Source organism: Lepidochelys kempii, chromosome 6 (assembly GCF_965140265.1).
Source record: "Lepidochelys kempii isolate rLepKem1 chromosome 6, rLepKem1.hap2, whole genome shotgun sequence".
Classification (NCBI taxonomy): Eukaryota; Metazoa; Chordata; order Testudines; family Cheloniidae; genus Lepidochelys; species Lepidochelys kempii.
This window is the reverse complement of record NC_133261.1, coordinates 4,443,235-4,461,532: the sequence shown is the minus strand read 5'-3', so window position 1 is coordinate 4,461,532 and position 18,298 is coordinate 4,443,235. Positions and strand designations below refer to the sequence as shown.

The 18,298-nt window shown below is 51.8% G+C and overlaps 1 protein-coding gene across 10 annotated transcripts in view; it reads right to left on the bottom strand.

Moving 5' to 3' along the window:
• Positions 1–18,298, bottom strand: part of LOC140912346 (NACHT, LRR and PYD domains-containing protein 1b allele 2-like) — a 110,299-nt gene that overhangs the window by 28,027 nt on the left and 63,974 nt on the right. For 8 of the 10 annotated variants that reach the window (XM_073346583.1, XM_073346584.1, XM_073346581.1 and 5 more), the window contains 3 exons: positions 16,491–16,590; positions 15,390–15,613; positions 13,331–13,456 (listed from right to left, as the gene is read on the bottom strand). The gene's annotated coding sequence lies outside the window, so the exon portion shown is untranslated. The remainder of the gene's footprint in view (positions 1–13,330; positions 13,457–15,389; positions 15,614–16,490; positions 16,591–18,298) is intronic. The other 2 variants (XM_073346586.1, XM_073346587.1) reach the window with 2 other exon arrangements.

Below are 18,298 nucleotides of genomic sequence, written 5' to 3'. Positions count from 1 at the left end.
GGGACTTTGGGTGATTTGGGGTTGCTGGACTCAAGAACCAAAGGGAAAAGGGCATGCCCCAATTTGCCTGGGGTGGGGTTGTTTTTGCTCATGGGTTGTGTTATGAATCCTGTTGGTGGTGTTTCCCCAACATAATGCCACATTGTTTCTCTCTGTTATTAAAAGACTTTTGCTACACTCAGACTATGTGCTTGCGAGAGGGGAAGTATTGCCTCTGGGAGGCGCCCAGCGGGGGTGGTATATATTGGTCCCAGGTCACTGGGTGGGGGCTCGAGCCGGTTTGCATTGTGTTATTGGAATGGATCCCCTAGATATTGAACCCGGCCCTTGTTGCTGCCAACTCTGACGGGCAGAAGGGTTACATTTTTGGGGGCTCGTCCGGGATGCCTGGGTCAGTACCCCTCGCAAGCACCTGTTGAGTGATCCACTATATTGGGAAACAATTTATATTTTTTTTTGTTTGTGCTTATATTTTGAGGAAATTACTGTTTGTATAATGGCTAATATGTCAGGTTTGTTGGGCCCTGGGTCAGCAGCTTCTAGCTCGGAGGCTGCAGCCTCGGCTGATGATTGGACAAAAGCTCTGGGGCAAATATTGGAAAAGGTTGTGCTGCCCCATGCTGAGTCAGACTCTTGTCGTAAGTTAAGATTATTTGCTGGGGAGGAGGAGTTTGAACCCTGGTTAGAGCATACCACTGAAATGCTGCAAGAGTGGGCCGTACCAGATGCAGAAAAGCGAAGATGCCTTATAGAGAGCCTTGGCGGCCCAGCATTAGATGTGATTCGCACCCTGAAGCTCATTGACCCTGGGGTCAGTGTGAAGGACTGCCTAGAGGCCCTTGAACACAACTTTGGGAGCGTAGAGGGCCCTGAAGACAGCTACTGTAGGTTCCTTAATTCCCGACAACAAAAGGGCGAGAAGGCTTCAGCCTACATACAGAGACTGGAGAGACTGCTTCAGAGAGCTGTCATGAGGGGAGCAGTGACTGCTGAGCAGATGGATCAGACCAGACTGGCTCAAATTGTAAGAGGAACTCGGTATCAGAACCCGATTCTACTTCATCTCCGGCTAAGAGAACGACGGGAACATCCCCCAAGTTACTCCCAGCTGATAAAAGAGGTCCGAGAGGAGGAAGAAAGGCAGGCTGCCAGTGAGTTTTGGGAAGCCCAAACATCGGAGCCAGCCAGCACAACACCACTGCAAATGGCCAGTGTACTGATGGTGAGCACCAGAGAGGAACTTGCCCAACAAATGCAGGTCCTGACGGAACGGATAGCTGAGCTGCAAAGTACCGTTGACCGAGTTAAGACTTCTAGGAATAAGAAGCCTCAAACTGTGGCGATTGAGAAGCCCGCACTTAGAGCCACCATCCCCCCCAGGCGAAGGGGGAAAGGTCAATTCTTCTGCTACCGATGTGGTCAGGATGGACACAGTGCTGCCAAGTGCCGTAATGAAGAAAACCCCTCCTTAGTGTATGGAAAGCTGAGGATCAGTTGGGAGAGATCCGGTAGCTGCCAGAGGGTCTGGGGACGGGGACCCCCCAGGTCTGCAGGATTTGAAGATTCCCCCAGAAAAGACTGTCCAGCTGGGATCCCTGCAGGACTGATAGGGCCTCGAGCAGAGGTCATGGTGAGGATCGAAGGGGTGGAGTGTAAAGCAGTGCTTGACACTGGATCTCAAGTGACTATTATATTTCAGTCATTCTACCAACAGATGCTTAGGCACCTGCCTATACAGCCACTGACTGGCCTTGGCCTATGTGGCCTCAGCATGGATGAATACCCCTATCAAGGGTATGTCATAGTGCACCTGGAATTCCCAGAGGAGGTTGCTGGGGTAAGAGAAGAGGTAGACACAGCTGCCTTAATATGCCCTGACCCTAAAGGGACTTCTGATGTGTCTGTGCTGATAGGGACCAACTCCAGTCTCTTCAAGGTACTCGCGGATTACTGCAGAAGGCGGGCTGGGGACCAGTACCTGAATACCCTGATGATCCATACGCTTTGTGCTGAAGCCTATAGGAAAATTGAGAGCGCTAAAAGGGACACATCTGAGCTACCGCTTGGGGCACTGAAGTACGTGGGCACAACCCCCTTAGTAGTGCCTGCAAGGACGGAGCAAGAAGTGCTTGTCATGAGTACCTGTCTGAAAGGCAGTAAAGGGACGTTAGCAATGATAGAGCAGCCGATGGGAGGAGAGCTCCCTGAAGGAGTGCTGGTCCCCAGTGGAGTCATAACCCTACCTGCTGAAGCCCAGGAAAGGGTGACTATACTGATTGCTAATGAAACGAGTCGTGATATTTTTGTGAAGCAAGGACAAAAGATAGCAGACCTCTTTGAGCCTGAGTCGATTGTAAAACCCCAGTATGAAACTCCAGTTCCGGCAATAGACCCAGCAAAGTTTGACTTTGGAGATTCACCAGTGTCCGAGGACTGGAAAGATCGCCTGAGGAAGAAACTTTGTGAAAGATCCAAGGTGTTCTCACTGCATGAGTGGGATGTGGGATGTGCAAAAGGAGTAGAGCACAATATCAGACTACATGACTCTCGACCTTTCAGGGAGAGATCTAGGAAGATTGCTCTCTCTGAGATGGAAGATGTGCGACATCATCTTCAGGAGCTGGCTGCGAATGGCACCATTACAGAGTCCCGCAGCCCATACGCCTCACCCATTGTGGTAGTCCGCAAAAAGAATGGGAAAATCCGGATGTGTATTGACTACCGCACCCTAAACAGCCGTACTGTGGTCGACCAGTACACTATGCCTCGAGTGCAAGACGCCTTAGACTGTTTGCTGGGAAGCCAGTGGTTCTCTGTGTTGGATCTTCGAAGTGGATACTACCAGATCCCTCTGGGAGAAGAAGATAAGGAGAAGACAGCCTTCATCTGCCCATTAGGGTTTTATCAGTTCGAACGCATGCCCCAAGGGATTTCTGGAGCACCTGCCACCTTTCAATGTCTCATGGAGAAAGTTGTGGGAGACATGAATTTACTGCAAGTGTTAGTTTATTTGGATGACCTGATTGTGTTTGGAAGAACCTTAGAGGAGCATGAAGAAAGACTTCTTAAAGTGCTTGATAGGTTGGAGGATTATGGTCTGAAGCTTTCAATTGACAAATGCCAGTTCTGCAGAACCTCAGTGAAGTATGTGGGTCACATTGTGTCCCAAGAAGGTGTGAGTACTGATCCTGATAAAATAGAAGCACTCACTACATGGCCACGTCCAAGTAACTACAGAGAACTCAAGACCTTCCTTGGATTTAGTGGCTACTACCGCAGATTTGTGAAAAACTATGCTACGATTGTAAAGCCTCTGAATGATCTTACCAGGGGACATCAGTCCAGCAAGAACAAATCTAAGTCCAAGAATAAGGGGAGGTCCCCAAAGCCTCCTGTGCAGAGACACAATGGCCCCTTTGCACCATTTGGGCCACGGTGGGATGAGAGATGTGAAAGGGCTTTTCGAGAAATCATTACTTGCCTAACTCATGCTCCAGTCCTAGTTTTTGCTGACCCAAGCAAACCATTTATCCTGCATACTGATGCCAGTTTGGAGGGTCTGGGAGCAGTCCTGTACCAGGAAGTGGAAGGCAAATGTAAACCGGTAGCCTTTGCCAGCCGAGGATTGTCTGATAGTGAAACTCGCTATCCCACCCACAAGCTGGAGTTTTTGGCCTTGAAATGGGCCATCACTGAGAAATTTCGAGACTACTTGTATGGTGCTCAGTTCCAGGTGTGGACAGACAACAATCCACTGACTTATGTGTTAACAAGTGCTAAGCTGGATGCTACAGGGCAGAGATGGGTGGCCGCCTTGGCTAGCTATGAGTTCAGCATTCAGTACCGATCAGGGAGAAGCAATGTAGATGCAGATGCATTGTCCAGGCGTCCGCAGGCTCCAGAAGTTGCTGTGATACCCACAGATGGAGTGAGAGCTATTTGCAGTGTGAGTCGCCGAGAGCCAGAGGCCCGTGAAGACTTTCAGGGATGTGTTGCAGAAGCTTTGGGCCTGCCCCCTGAATGCATGCCTTCTGCTTCGGTGAACTATATTGCATTAGACCAATCTCCTTTGCCCATGCTCAATGCGGCTGACTGGCAAGAAGCCCAGCGGCAAGATATTGACATTCGTGATACACTACTTGCCAAAAGGGAGGGGCGAAGCCCAGCTGCGGTTGTCCCACCTAACCCGGAGGGTAAACTACTATTGAGAGAATGGACCAAACTAAAACTGATTCAGGGAGTGCTACACCGAATGACCACTGACCCTTTACAAAAACAACGAGCACAACTAGTACTGCCAAAAAAGTACAGAGCCCTGGCCATGAGGGCCCTGCATGATGACTTTGGGCATTTAGGGATGGAGAGGACCCTGGAACTTATTCGTAGTAGGTTCTATTGGCCCCGAATGGCTGAAGATGTTCGCAGGAAATGTGAGACTTGCGCTCGATGTGTTCAAAGGAAAACTCTGCCCACGAGGGCTGCATATCTCAAGAACATCACCAGCAACAAACCTTTGGAGTTGGTATGCATTGATTTCTTGTCTTGTAGACAAGAGGAATGTTGGAAACATTCTAGTAGTGACTGACCATTTTACACGGTATGCACAAGCATATCCCACACGTGATCAGAGGGCCACCACCGTTGCTCGAGTATTGTGGGACAAATATTTCTCAGTCTATGGATTCCCGGCTCGGATACACTCTGATCAGGGGCGGGATTTTGAGAGTCACCTTCTGAAGGAGGTGCTGAAGATAGCAGGAATTAAAAAGTCTAGGACAACGCCTTATCACCCCCAAGGTGATCCTCAGCCCGAGAGGTTCAATCGAACCCTATTAGATATGTTGGGAACTTTGCGACCAGAGCAGAAGGCAACCTGGAGCCAGCATGTCGCATTTCTGGTGCATGCCTACAATGCCACAAAGAACGATGCTACGGGAGTCACCCCATATCTCTTGATGTTTGGGCGAGAACCAAGATTACCCATAGACTTGTGCTTTGGTGTATCAGAGGGTGGAGATAGCTATGAAACTCATCAGCAGTATGTATCCCGACTAAGAGAAAAGCTGCGGGATGCTTATCGCTTAGCTACCGCTGCGGCTCGGAAGAACGCAGACCGCAACAAACATCGATATGATGCTAGAGTGCGTTCGCAGGAGCTCCAGCCAGGGGACAGAGTCCTGCTGCGAAATTTGGGTATTGCTGGCAAACACAAGATAGCTGACAGATGGAAGGCAATACCTTACCTGGTGATGGAAAAGCTGGGAGATCTGCCGGTCTACAAGATCAAACCTGAAGACGGTCCAGGGCAAATAAAGACGGTGCATAGAAACCTTTTGCTCCCTGTGGGGGAATTGGTAAGCACCCCTTGTGAGATGGGCCACGGCAGGGCCGCCGGGCAGAACAGAGGTGCTAGACCAAAGCCGCCATCCAACACAGACAGTGGGCCCCCTGCAGCTAACTTACCCCTATTCTGCACATCTGAGAGTGAGTCTGATGAGGAAGACACAACCCTGGTGTATCCTGGGATGGAGACAAGATTTCAGTCTCGATCAGCTGAACCAAACGAGAGTTTTCCCTCTTCCGCCCTAAACCCAATGGCGGAACTATTTAGGCCCCTTTCTGATACCCCGGTGCTGCTGATGAGACCCCCCTGTGATGACAAACACAGGTTATTGGACAATGGGGAAAGACAGGTAGAGGATGTCCTGGGCACCTTGGACCCTCCAGCGTTAGAACTAGGAGTGCAGGGGCCTACACCAGTAGCCAAGGGACCCTCCAGGGAAGCCTCTCCATCCGTCACTCAAGAGGATGTTCCCCTTACTTCGGCAACAGAGATTCTCAATAGACGAGACAGGGTGATAAGACCAGTGAAACGGTTAACTTATGATGCACCTGGGGTGACTAGTGAGGAGCCAATACATTTAGCACACAGGCTTGTGGAAGCTAAAGTGGGCTTCCTGAGGCCCTTTGGAGGAAACCAATGAGTTGGTATAAAGGGAGTGTGATTTGTCGGGACGACAAAGTCTCGGCTGGGGGGAGGATGTAAGCAGTGTCAGGATGAGCTCCACCCTGACATCTGGTGGTGAGGTGTGGCAAGTTGTGGAAAAGAACTTCAGGGGCCGATCTCATTTGCATAGGCACACCCACCACGCCTAGAATGAGACCATAGCTGCCCAAATGGTCACTTTGGCTGCTGTGGGATCCCCAGTGTCTCTGTTATTGGGGCAGGAAGAATAAATTGTTTTTACCCTGATTATGGGAACTGTGCTTGGAACTGTACGTGGCCTTTTGTTATGATGGAGGGATTCATCATCAACTAAGTAGCACTCGCTAGGCAAGGGTCATGGGTTCCAAAACTGCGTGAATGGAGAGAGGCTGGGGACAAGTAGTAGTACTTGGTGGCATGGGCCCCTTGGTGAGGGCCTTACATGCTGATTGCACTTCCTCCTCTCTCCACTGTGGAATATCAGAGCTAATTTTGATTTCATTAGAAGTCTAGTTATAGGCTGCTGAGCTCACTTTGGGCTGACAGTGCACCAGCACTGGGGCTCCCCTACTATAAGCTGAATTCACCTAAGAGCTGAAATCACTGAGTGTTGTGTTAAGTAGTGGGGGAGCCTGAAGATATATTGTGGAGCAGTTTGCGGGACGGCTGGGGAAGCAGTTCGACGCGGAGCAGTGTGTGGATGGCAGGAGCTGCTTGTGGGCCGTGGAGCTGAGTGAAGGAGTTCGTGGGGCAGCTGGCGGAGCGGAGCGCAGCTGAGTGAAGGAGTTCGTGGGGCAGCTGGCGGAGCGGAGCTGAGCGAAGGAGTTTGTGGGGCGGCTGGCGGAGCGGAACGCCGCTATGGAGCTATGGGGCGGTCAGCTTCAGATCACGTAAGGTGCCTCTTACCCCCGTCCCATTTCCACCCAGGTTGGGAGGTAAAGCTCCGCCGATAAACTTTCGAACTCTGGGGCTGCCCTGACCAGGGACAGAGACTTTTGGGGCATTGGACTTTTGGGACTTTGGGTGATTTGGGGTTGCTGGACTCAAGAACCAAAGGGAAAAGGGCATGCCCCAATTTGCCTGGGGTGGGGTTGTTTTTGCTCATGGGTTGTGTTATGAATCCTGTTGGTGGTGTTTCCCCAACATAATGCCACATTGTTTCTCTCTGACAGGTTTCAGAGTAACAGCCGTGTTAGTCTGTATTCGCAAAAAGAAAAGGAGGACTTGTGGCACCTTAGAGACTGCTATTTAACTTTATGCTCTAATAAATTGGTTAGTCTCTAAGGTGCCACAAGTCCTCCTTTTCTTTTTGTTTCTCTCTGTTATTAAAAGACTTTTGCTACACTCAGACTATGTGCTTGCAAGAGGGGAAGTATTGCCTCTTGGAGGCGCCCAGCGGGGGTGGTATATATTTGTCCCAGGTCACTGGGTGGGGGCTCGAGCCGGTTTGCATTGTGTTATTGGAATGGATCCCCTAGATATTGAACCCGGCCCTTGTTGCTGCCAACTCTGACGGGCAGAAGGGTTACATTTGCAATATGTAAATATCCTGTTTCCTTGAACAGAAGAGCAAGCAGGTAACGACCTTTTGCAGATTGCCTTAACGAGGCCCCTCAGCTCTGTCCCAAAACCAAGCCCTCTGCCTTCTGGGCACATCTATGCTGCAAAGTGAACTCAGGTGACTGGCACCTGGGTCTGAACACCGGGTTAACCTAGCCCGGATGTGAGCAGCCACACTGCAATGCCCTGCCCAGCTCCGACTCCTGGCTTCTGACTCTGGCTCTGACCTTGGTCTATGATTTTTGGCCACCAACTCCTGCTCTGACCACTCAGCCTGACTCCTGCCCCAACCACTGGGCATGGCCACCCTCTGGCACCAAGTCATTGTGTCCTCTCTTGTGCTCACCTGTGTGTGGGTCTCAGAGAGCTGGTGGCATATCCCATGAACGGGCACTGGCTTCCTCCTTTCCCTGGGTTGCTCAACCTCCACTCAGCCCCAGGCCCTGCCTCCATTCCACCAGTACCCCCAGACCCCATCCCCACCCCCACCCCGCCTCTTCCCACCTCTGCTCTGCCCCAGCCTCCTTTTGGAAGTGCGGCTGCTAGATCTGGACACAGTCTCCAGGAATGGTCTCACTGACGCCGTATACTGAAACAATATCACCTCCCAACGCCCACTGGACGCGCCCTGCTCAGATCTCCAAGGGTCACGTTTGCCCTGTCGGCTACATCGTCGCACTGGGAACTCACATTCAACCGGTGAGCCCTATGGGTCGGTCTAGGCAGCAGTCACAGGGTGTGATCGCAGTGTGAGCAGGCCTACCCCACGCTAGCTTTCATCCGGCTCGCTTGCAGTCCAGAGCAGCGAAGCTGCAGCAGGTGGACAAGCCCTGCGAGTAACTACCCAGGGTTCAGGGCAGGTTTCTGCAGCCTGTCCTGAGCCGCATGCTGCTGCATCTTCACTGCTCCAGCCCCTGGGCTGGCTGGATTAAAGCTAGCTCGGGTGTGTCTGCACAAGCTGCAATCACGCCCCATGACTGCAGTGTAGACATAGCCAGAGGGCTTTTCAGTGCGGTTCAGACACGGCTGCATTACAGGCAGCCTCTCTCCTCTGAGCTGTTGTCCTGGAAAGGGCGCCCATGTGGGATGTAGCAGGCAGAGCTCTGCAGGAACCAGAATTTCCCTGTAGTTGGAAATGCTGCGATTTTGAAATGTGCTGAATCGGCAAGAAATGTTGACATTCAGATTTTCCCATGCAATGAAATGTTTAGAAAAAATTCATTCCAGGTCAGTTGAAAAGCTTCATTTTGGTTTTGACTTTTTAAACTATATTTTAATGTAATCTAGTTTAATATTACATCATTTGATTTAATTTCATTCATGATAATTAGTGGAGAAAGCAAAGTCTGGGTGGACTATATTTTGGTAAGTGAACATACGAAAATGGTGAAAGACATAAAGATTATACCGAGCACATATGTGGCAGAACAACATGAGGTATTAAGAGCTAAAATCCAACTGCACCCTGAGGAAACAGGAGAGAAGATGAAATTGAGGGAGAAATTAAGTTGGTGGTTATGTAAGGGGGCGAAGAAAGGAAGAGTTCTGCCAAAAAGTAAAGGAAGTTTTCATGCTTTGCCAGTGACAATAAAGAAGAATGGAGGAAGTTTAATAAATTACTCCTGGGGGAATTCTGCACCACTACGAGTGTGCAGAATTCATGTCCCCCACAGATTTCATTGCTTCTCTGCAAAAAAAAAAGACTTTTTGGCTAGGAAACAAAGGGAAGCCACAAGACCGGTCACGTGCCCCCTCTCTAGCAGTGTGGGCATGTCATTTCAGGTGCCCAGAGCAGCCGGCGGAGGTGGGGCGGGGCTGAGGATGCCCCAACTGGTAGTTCCACCCTGTGCTGGGCTCAACTGGTAGCTTCTTCTTCCCCTGTAAGGAATGGCTGGGGCTGGGGCTGGGTCAGATGCATCCCCAGAAACCTCCCCCGGCTACGGGAAGCTACACACTCACTCTTCCTGCCCCCATTGCTCCTCAGCGACAGGGGGAGGGGTCGGATGGGGAGCTACTCCTCCATCCATCCAACCCCCGTGCATCTGGACCCCTCATACTCAGACCCTCACGCCAAGCCTCCCTCTCATGCCCAGAACCTCCCCCCACCGAAACTCCTGTACCCAAACCCCGACCCCACTGAGTCCCAACCCCCCTGCAACCAGACTTGCACCAAGACCACCCTCTACTGAGCCTGCTGTACTCCAACCCCACCCCAACAACACCCCCATGCACCTGGACACCCCAACAAGCCTGTTGCACCCAGACCCCCATCCCAGTGAGCCCCAACCAGCTGCACCTGGACCCCCAACCCATGAAGCCCCACTCCCCCAGCACCTGGAGCCACCCACTGAGCCCCAACCACCTTCTCCTGGACCTCCCTGCAGAGTCCCATTCCTCCTGAACCCCCAGGCAAGCCCCTGTGCATCCAGATCTCCCACTGAGCCTGCACCTAGATTGCCCCTCACAGAACCCTCTCACCCCACACCTGGATCCCCCCACACTAAGCCCCTCCACACTTGGATCCTGCTGGGCTGAGTCTGCTTGCCCCATATCTGGATTGGGGCCAGGCCTGGGCATCCATGACTGTTCCTCTCACTTGCTATCTTGGTGCCCCTGGTGTGGAGTGGCAGGGCCCTGGGATTTTTCTGGGGCAGGCCCAGCCCTTGTGCTGTGTCAGGGTTGGGTGCAGCCTCACCGCTTAATCTGTATCCGGGGGGGGGGGGGCAGAGGGAACTGCATGGTGATCTCCCACCTCTGTACAGTCAGTGGCCTGTGCTCCCCACTGCCAAGCTAGAGACTCCACATTTAATTATTGACAAATGAAATATGCAGAATTTTAAAATATTATGTGCAGAATTTTTATTTTTTTGGTGCAGGAGTTTTTCAATTTTTGGTGCAGAATTCCCTCACGACTAACAAATGTTTCATTCAGGTGGTAGAGGTAACAAAGCAGAACGAGTGGTTGAATGGGGTGTTTTTGGAGAACAAGCCAGTGGTGGAAATCTGATGTACAAGGGAAGTTAAAAAGAAATAATTGTTCCAAGAGTTTGAGGAAGCAGCTTGTGATAATGAGACAATCAAAACTGCAAACTCAAAAAAAGGAGGCTAAAAGGGCAGTTGCTAAATCAAGAATGGATGCTGAAGAAAAATTTTACAGAAAACTGGAGGAAGATGATGCCAGGAAATTGGGTTTGGGCTTGGTAAAAAAAGAGGAACAATGTAACACAAGATGTGAAGAAATCTTTCTGTGTGAAGGATGGGATCTGTGAGGTGATGACCCCTAAAGAAGTACTAGGGATATTTCCAAAGGCTGTTAAATGAGAAGAGGTTGCTGGGAGGGCAAGCACTGCCGGCAGCTATGGACAAGCCTCAGAGGGTATCAATCTCTGTAGAGGAGGTAGAAGCAGCACTGGATAAGATGGACAATGGTAAAGCAGCTGGTGAAGAGGAGAAACTGTTGATATGATCAAGGTAGCTGGAGGTACTGGAATAAAGTGGCTTCTGTGATTGCTGGGAACAAGCTAGGATACCAGATGACTAGAGAATGGGATTGATTGTGCCTCTGTGTAATGATCCAAGGGTGCGGGTCTAAAACCCAAGTGCTGCACAGACTCCCTGCTGCTGCCATGTTGAAACCAGCTCTTGTCTGTCTTCTACAATCAGCATACAGCCCTCTTCCTGACTCTTGCTCCGATCCTGCCTCACCCCTACCCTTGCTCCTAGCTACCATCTTGTTCCTGCTCCATAGAATCATAGAAGATCAGGGTTGGAACTCAGGAGGTCATCTCGTCCAACCTCCTGCTCAAAGCAGGACCAATACCAACTAAATCTTCCCAGCCAGGGCTTTGTCAAGCCTGGCCTTAAAGACAAATAAGGATGGCGATTCCACCACCTCCCTAGGTAACCCATTCCAGTGTTTCACCACCCTCCTAGTGAAATAGCGTTTCCTAATATCCAACCTAGACCTCCCCCACTGCAACTTGAGACCATTGCTTCTTGTTCCAGGCCTGACCCTTGCCTCTCCTTTGGTTCCTGCCCTTACACCTCGCTCCTGGCCATGACCTACCATTCCTGGCTCTGATCCCCAGTTCTGACTTCTGACTCCGACCCTAGATTGACCCTTGGCTCTGACCCCCACTTCTGTTCCCTCCTCTGGATGCCTCATCCGGCCACTAAACCTGACTTCTGTGCTGACCAGTAGGCCAGACTGCTGGTCCCAATTCCCAACACTTCGGAAGGGTAAGGGTGATATAAATAATCCAAAATCTACTAGAGCATCACCCTGCTAAGTCAACTTCTCAAAGTCCTTGAGAGAGATTTGGAGGCAAGATTGAAGTGGAAGGTGGAGGAAAATATAGAAGAGGAGCCGCGTGGCTTTAGAAGGGGAAGGAGATGCAATGTTTGCAATGAGACAGAAGTCTGAAAGAACAGTAACTAGAGGTCATAATTGCTATGTAAAATGGATTGGTCTTGACAAGCATGATGTAGTTCCATGGGAGATGACGTTTGGAGTATTGAGCTGGATGGGAGAGGGACCTCAAAAAGCAGAGATGTGAGAGGAGCTGTAGTGAAGGTCAGGAGCCAAGGTGGTAACTCTGAAGTTTTGATGTGAGATTGAGACAAGGCAGGGCGCTTGGTCCACTTCTCTCCATCCTAGTTGTGGAGTTAATCAGTAGGAGAACCAAGCTTGTGTAGCCACAGAGAAAACAAATGTACGCTGACAACCTGGTCCTTCTGGCTGAAATCGGAATTGGTAAATATGGTATCAGGGTGGGCATTGGTGTTTGAAGACCTTAGTTTGAAGTTAAACGCAAAGAAAACTGAAATTATGCGGGGAAAGTGGAAGCAAGAGCTGGTGATTGAAGTTTCAGGAGAGAAGCTGAATCAGAAGAGTTTGTGTAGATGGGAAGTACACTTAGTGCCATCAGAGAGAGATCTCAAGAATTGAAAAACAGAAGCCAGCGTGCATGGGCAGCAGTGAAGAAAGTGGCAGGAACTCTGTGGGACCAGCAGAGATGTAACAAACGCAGAGGAAAAGTGTATTCTGTGTGTGTTTGTCCCTACCTGCTCTATGGTTTGGAAACGGTGGGTCTTATGGAGATGGAGGAAGAGAAGATAGAGGTAGGAGAAAATAATACACTGAGGACGATGGGAGACAAGTGGAGGGTAGACAGGGTGTGCATGTAAGAAATAAGGAGGAACATGAATTTGGGACTCTCAGTGATAGGCTGCAGAGTGCACGTTTCAGGTAGGTTGGAAATGTGATAAGAATGGGAGAAGAACAACTAGCAAAGAAAGCATGTTAGGAAGAGGACAGCAAGAAAGGACAAGGGAGGCTGAGGATAGGCTGGAAAAACTCTGTCTAGAGACATCTGAAGAGAAAAAGGAGTGGAACTCCATGACCTGCAGGCCCATGCCATGCAAGGAGTGCTGAAGAATTTCCCTGTGTAAACGGGAAAAGAAGTCAGGAAGGGAAGGGAAGTGTTAATTTACTATAAAAATATAATATAAATTGTTAAATGAAAAACATTTCAAAATGAAAAATCAAAATCAAATGTTCTGACCTTATAGAAAAGAATCATTTCAATGACATGTCATTGATATGGACATATTCCCAATTTTGTCCAGCCAGCATCCGCCGACGGAAAACTCAACCAGAACATTTTCAACCAGCTGTAGTAAGGAGGGATCTGGGGTGAGATCTAACAACATACTCTTGTTAAGTCTATTAATCCTGCAGCCGGTGGTTTTCATTCTTTAGACTTATAGCTAAATGTCACTCACCTCGAGGGTTACCTCTAAGTCCAACGAACTGGACACAGTGTAACAAGAGCCGAAGTAGAGGGGCTTCGTCTGAGGGGGCTTGAGCACCTGTATGGACTGGTGCTTTTTCTCCTCTTCATCCGCCGCCTATAAGAGTTCAAACACAGGTGTTTCCAGGAGATACTGGCCAACAGAAAAAATATAGGGAAAGGCCTAATTCTTTCCTCCATGCTCCCACTGGACTGGGAAGTCCTGGATCGCCTCACACAGCAGAAAGGTGCTTGTCACCAAGCCAGGGAAGATGGTATCCAGATGCCAGCACTCAAGGTCCCTGCATATGCTGGGCAAGGATTGTGGTTCTTTAGAGCAGGATTTCACGAACACAAAGGGATCTAACAGGACCCATGAGGCAACCAAGTCACAGACTCTCCTTCACCCTCAAAGATGGAAGGGTGAGAGAGAATCTCGTGATGGAATTGCAGCGGGTCCTGGAAATGGCTGTAGAGAACATCGAGCAAATTAGGAGTTGGGTATTGTTCACCCTCAAAGATCAGAGGGATCCTGGAGGACTGAATACAGGAAGGGGTTTTCCTGAGCTCCTAAGGGATTTAAGAGGCTACATCATATGGGAGTGAGACGCCTAACAGAGAAAGGCTAAAATGTTGGGGGATCCGTTTGCGAAAAGTTTCGGTATTTCGGAATTTGGTTTCATTCCAAATCAGATCAAAACCAAATTCACTGAAAAGCTTTGTGAAGGGACAACCCCCCCCCCCGAAACATTTCACCCGACTGAACTGGTATCTTCTGACAAAACTAAGCTGTGCTGGAAAATTTCCAACCAGTTCTAGTGCCTAATCCACTTACGCCGTTCTGAAAATCCCAGGTGCTGTTGAAAGTCAATGACGTGTGCTCCTAAGTCACTTGGGCACCTTGAAATCCCCACCCACAATGTTCAGGCTCACAGAGTCTCAGGAATTCTCACAGGCTCACAGAGTCTCAGCCTGCAGCAGATCCGGTCTGCAGGCAACCTAAGGAGCCCAGCTGGCCTGAGCAGGCTGCTGGATTGGCGACGCTCCCTGATTGGTGGGAAGAGTCCCCAAACCGGCACTTAAGCCCAGCAGCTGCAGCAGGTCAATGGCTGCTCAAAGCATTTGCTGAAGGCTGCCGTAGCTCCTGAGCCTGCTTGTTCCCAGCCCTGCTCTGGCAATGCCTCCAGCTTTACCTTATTCCAGGTAACTCAGTCCTGACCTTCAGCTGCGATTTCTGAATTCAGCTCTGGCCCAGGCTCTGGCATTGGCCTCTGGCTCCAGTTCGGACCTGGGCTCCGACTCCTGGTTTCTGACCCTTGGTTCTGATTCCTGGCTACCACTAACCACTAGGCCTGACTCCTGCTCTAACCACTAGGCATGACCGCTCACAACCCAGTCACTGACACGGTGAACAGCTAACAGGCAGGAAAAACATGTTCAGGAAGCTGGACTCCCTCTGGGTTTGAATCGCGGAGAGCTCCAGGTGTCGGTTTAGCTGTCCCACAAGAGCAGCCTGCCCCGCTGGGAGTTCTCGCTCCCTCTGTGCCCTGCCGTGGCTGGTGGCTCTGGCTCACCCCTGCCGTGTGGTCGGTTCCCAGTTACCTGTATGAGCGAGCGGTCGTTGGGGATCAGGTAGAGGTGGCTGCTGGCTATTTCCGGGGCACAGCGCGGTGTCGGAACACGTAGGGACTAGCCTGCCTCAGCCAGGCAGCACCGCTGACGGGATTTTTAATGGCCCGGTCAGCAGTGCTGACCAGAGCCGCCACGACCCAACGAGTTACCTTCCGCGACCCACTGCTGGGTCGCGACCTGCAGTTTGGAAACCACTGGTCTAGTGGGCTAGAGCAGGGAGGGCTGGGAGTCAGGACTCCTGGGTTCCACCCCTGGCTCTGGGAGGGTTATAACTGAACGTATTTAGATATACAAAGAGATCACAGTGTCCTGTGTCTGCACTGAGCTCTGTCCTCAGCCCCTTCGAGTCTGTGTCTGCCATGGGGATCACAGCCGTCAGTCAAAGCTTAGACCCCACTTATTGCTCTTGTCCGCTGTACCTCTGAGGCACAGGAAGTGAGGGAAAGTGAACGGCTGCCACGGCCCCAGCCGGTTCCACCCGGATGTTGAACAAAGGGCCGGACACCATCCATTGCTGCTTCTCAGATGCGCTCAGATGCCCATCCCAGGAGTTGTATCCGTACTGGATGGTCACGGCTGCCCTCACCTCAAACCCCAGTTCGGTTTCAGAGCAACAGAAGGAGCCTGCCCCGGGAGGTGAACCCTGCACGGCACAGGGAGAAAGGGAGAGGGGGAATTAATCAGTGCGAGATGGAACTAGCCAACCTCCTGCTCCCACTGACACCAGCTGGAGTCAGGTCTGTTAATCCCCATTGTTTGTGTGGGCATTACTGTAGTGCATATAGGCTCAGATCAGAACTGGGTCCCCATTGTGCCGGGCACCGCACAGACCCCAGCCGAGATCAGGGGCCCCTTGTGCCAGGCGCTGCACAGACCCCAGCGGAGATCAGGGGCCCCTTGTGCCAGGCGCTGTACAGACCCCAACCAAGATCTGGGCCCACCTTGTGCCGGGCACCACACAGACCCTGGCTGAGATCAGGACCCCCTTGTGCTGGGCACCACACAGACTCCGGCTGAGATCAGGGCTCCCTTGTGCCGGGCAGTCCTTGCCCCAGAGAGCAAATAGTTCTCCTCATTTTACAGATGGGGACCCGAGGCCCAGGGTGGATTAAATCAGTGGTTCTCAACCTGGGGCCCCCTGGGGGGCTGTGATCAGGTTCAGGAGCTCCGCCAAAATAAAGCAGAGAACAGGGCTGGCGTTAGACTCGCCGGGAACTGGGGCTGAAGCTGAAGTCTGAGCAACTTAGCTCTGCGGGCCGCCCTGTGGTGTGAGACCCCGGGGCGATTGCCCTGCTGGCTACCCCCTAACACCGGCCCTCGCTTTCAACGACTGGATATGCAGAAAAACAACTGTTGTGGTCCAGGGGGACCATGGAGTTTTTAAAGCACATTGTGGGGGGGCCTCAGAAAGAAAAAGGTGGAGAACCCCTGGATTCAATGATTGGCCTGAGGGGTCAGGGAATTGGTAACAGGGGCAAGAATTAAACTCCAGTCTCCTACATCCCAGTCTAGTGTCTTACCGAGAAGACACCAGGTTCACCCCTTCAGGCTCTCTCACGTGTAGGATCTGGGCTTCTCCTCGGACTCTAGCACGAGCTCTGGCTTCACTTCTGAGAGGTCCTAAGACACAGGAACAGGCGTTAAGGTGGCGCCATTGGGAGCAGAGCTCTTGGAGGAGGGAACCCGGGCGGCTGTGGGTAAGTGTTCAGCTGGGAGCTGTTTCCATGGCCTGAGACCCTGGCAGAGCAGACTCCTGACCAGCTGGATTCCAGCCCCACAATCAGTCATTGCCCTGGGGGGTGGGGCGGGGGGGTTCCCAGGTAACAGACACACACACACACCCCCGCCCGCCCTGGTCTCGGAGCCAGGAGCTTGTGGGGAGAGTTTTGCAAACCATTGCTCCTGTTCAGTTGGCTGAAGAAGCTACTTAATTTCAGCTGGGAATAGAACCCAGGAGTCCTGACTCCCAGATCCCACCCTCATTCCCTACACCCCACTCCCCTCCCAGAGCCAGAGTCCTGACTCCCAGTCCCCTGATCCCACTGATTGGTCTTGTTTCCTTTTCCAGACTGCACCGCACCAACCCAGCAGGGTAACTTCCTCTGAATGGCCAGCTGGAGGTGCTAGAATACCCCAGCAGGGAGTGTGAGGTCCCCATCCCTACCACCTCTGTCACACACCACATGCATTTCTCCTGCTTCCCGGAGGGTTCCATGGTGAGGTCCTCCCCGCTGGATCCATCCCCTGCAGAGAGGAAACACCATTCCAGCTCGGCATAGCCCCGGGCCCAGCTCAGTGGGATCATCGTCCGGGCTGCCGTGGGGCTGCTCTGCAAGCTGACGCCATAGGAAAGGATCAGCTATGGTACAGCTTGACGCACAGTGCCTCCATGGGGCAGGGTTTCCAGTTTATACAATGGGACAGGCTGGGACTGGAGTAGCCAGGAGCACAGCACTCCTGCCCTGGTCCCTACAGTGCCCCCTGCTGGCAGAGGCCGGACTTGGAGCCAACATAGCCAGGAGCTTCCCCCAAACCAGAGTGCTCCCTTAGCCAGAGCGCCTGTCCTGGTCCCTATAGTGCCCCCTGCTGGCAGAGGCCAGGGCTGGATTGGCCAGGAGCTATCCTCAGCCAGTGCTCCTGCCCTACTCCCGACTGTGCCCCTGCTGGGAGAGCCAGGAGTTAAAAACACAGGCAATCTCTCAGGGCCTGATCCAAAGTCAATGGCACAAATCCCCCATTAATCTGATTTCTAGCCAATTCGCCGTCTCCGTGACTGGGATTCTTCTGTGCTGCACAGGAAAGCCCCAGCAAACGACCATCTGCCTGGCAACAGAGACTTTGCAGGAAATATAAAAAGGGGAAGCAGACAGCAGTGAATCTGGCTCCGGACTACGGGGGAATTTCCACTTTCGGAGGGGAAGCAACAGCAAAATCTGCATCTCATGGGTCAGAAAAGCCAAGCGCAGGGAAAGGGGTTAAAGCAAAACAGGGTGGGATTGGCACCAGCCTCTCAGCTGCAAACAGATGGCATCTCCATCACTCCCAGTTAGCGAGGGGGAAAAGGACTTTCCAGAGCTGGGATGTGGGGGCAGATCTCCCTTACTGATCCTGGTGGCCTCAGCCAGTCGCTCGGCCAAAGGTCCCTGGCTCATGGCTCTGAGCATCTCCTGGGTCATCCACACAGTATGGCCTTCTCCGTAGGTGCTCACCAGCTCCTCAATCATCTCCATGACCTGTGCTCTCTCCTGCCCTCCCCAGGGTTCAGCCGTAGGGCCCCTGATGATGGGTCTTGGCCGCTCTCTCCCAGATCCTCCTGAGACCCTCCTCG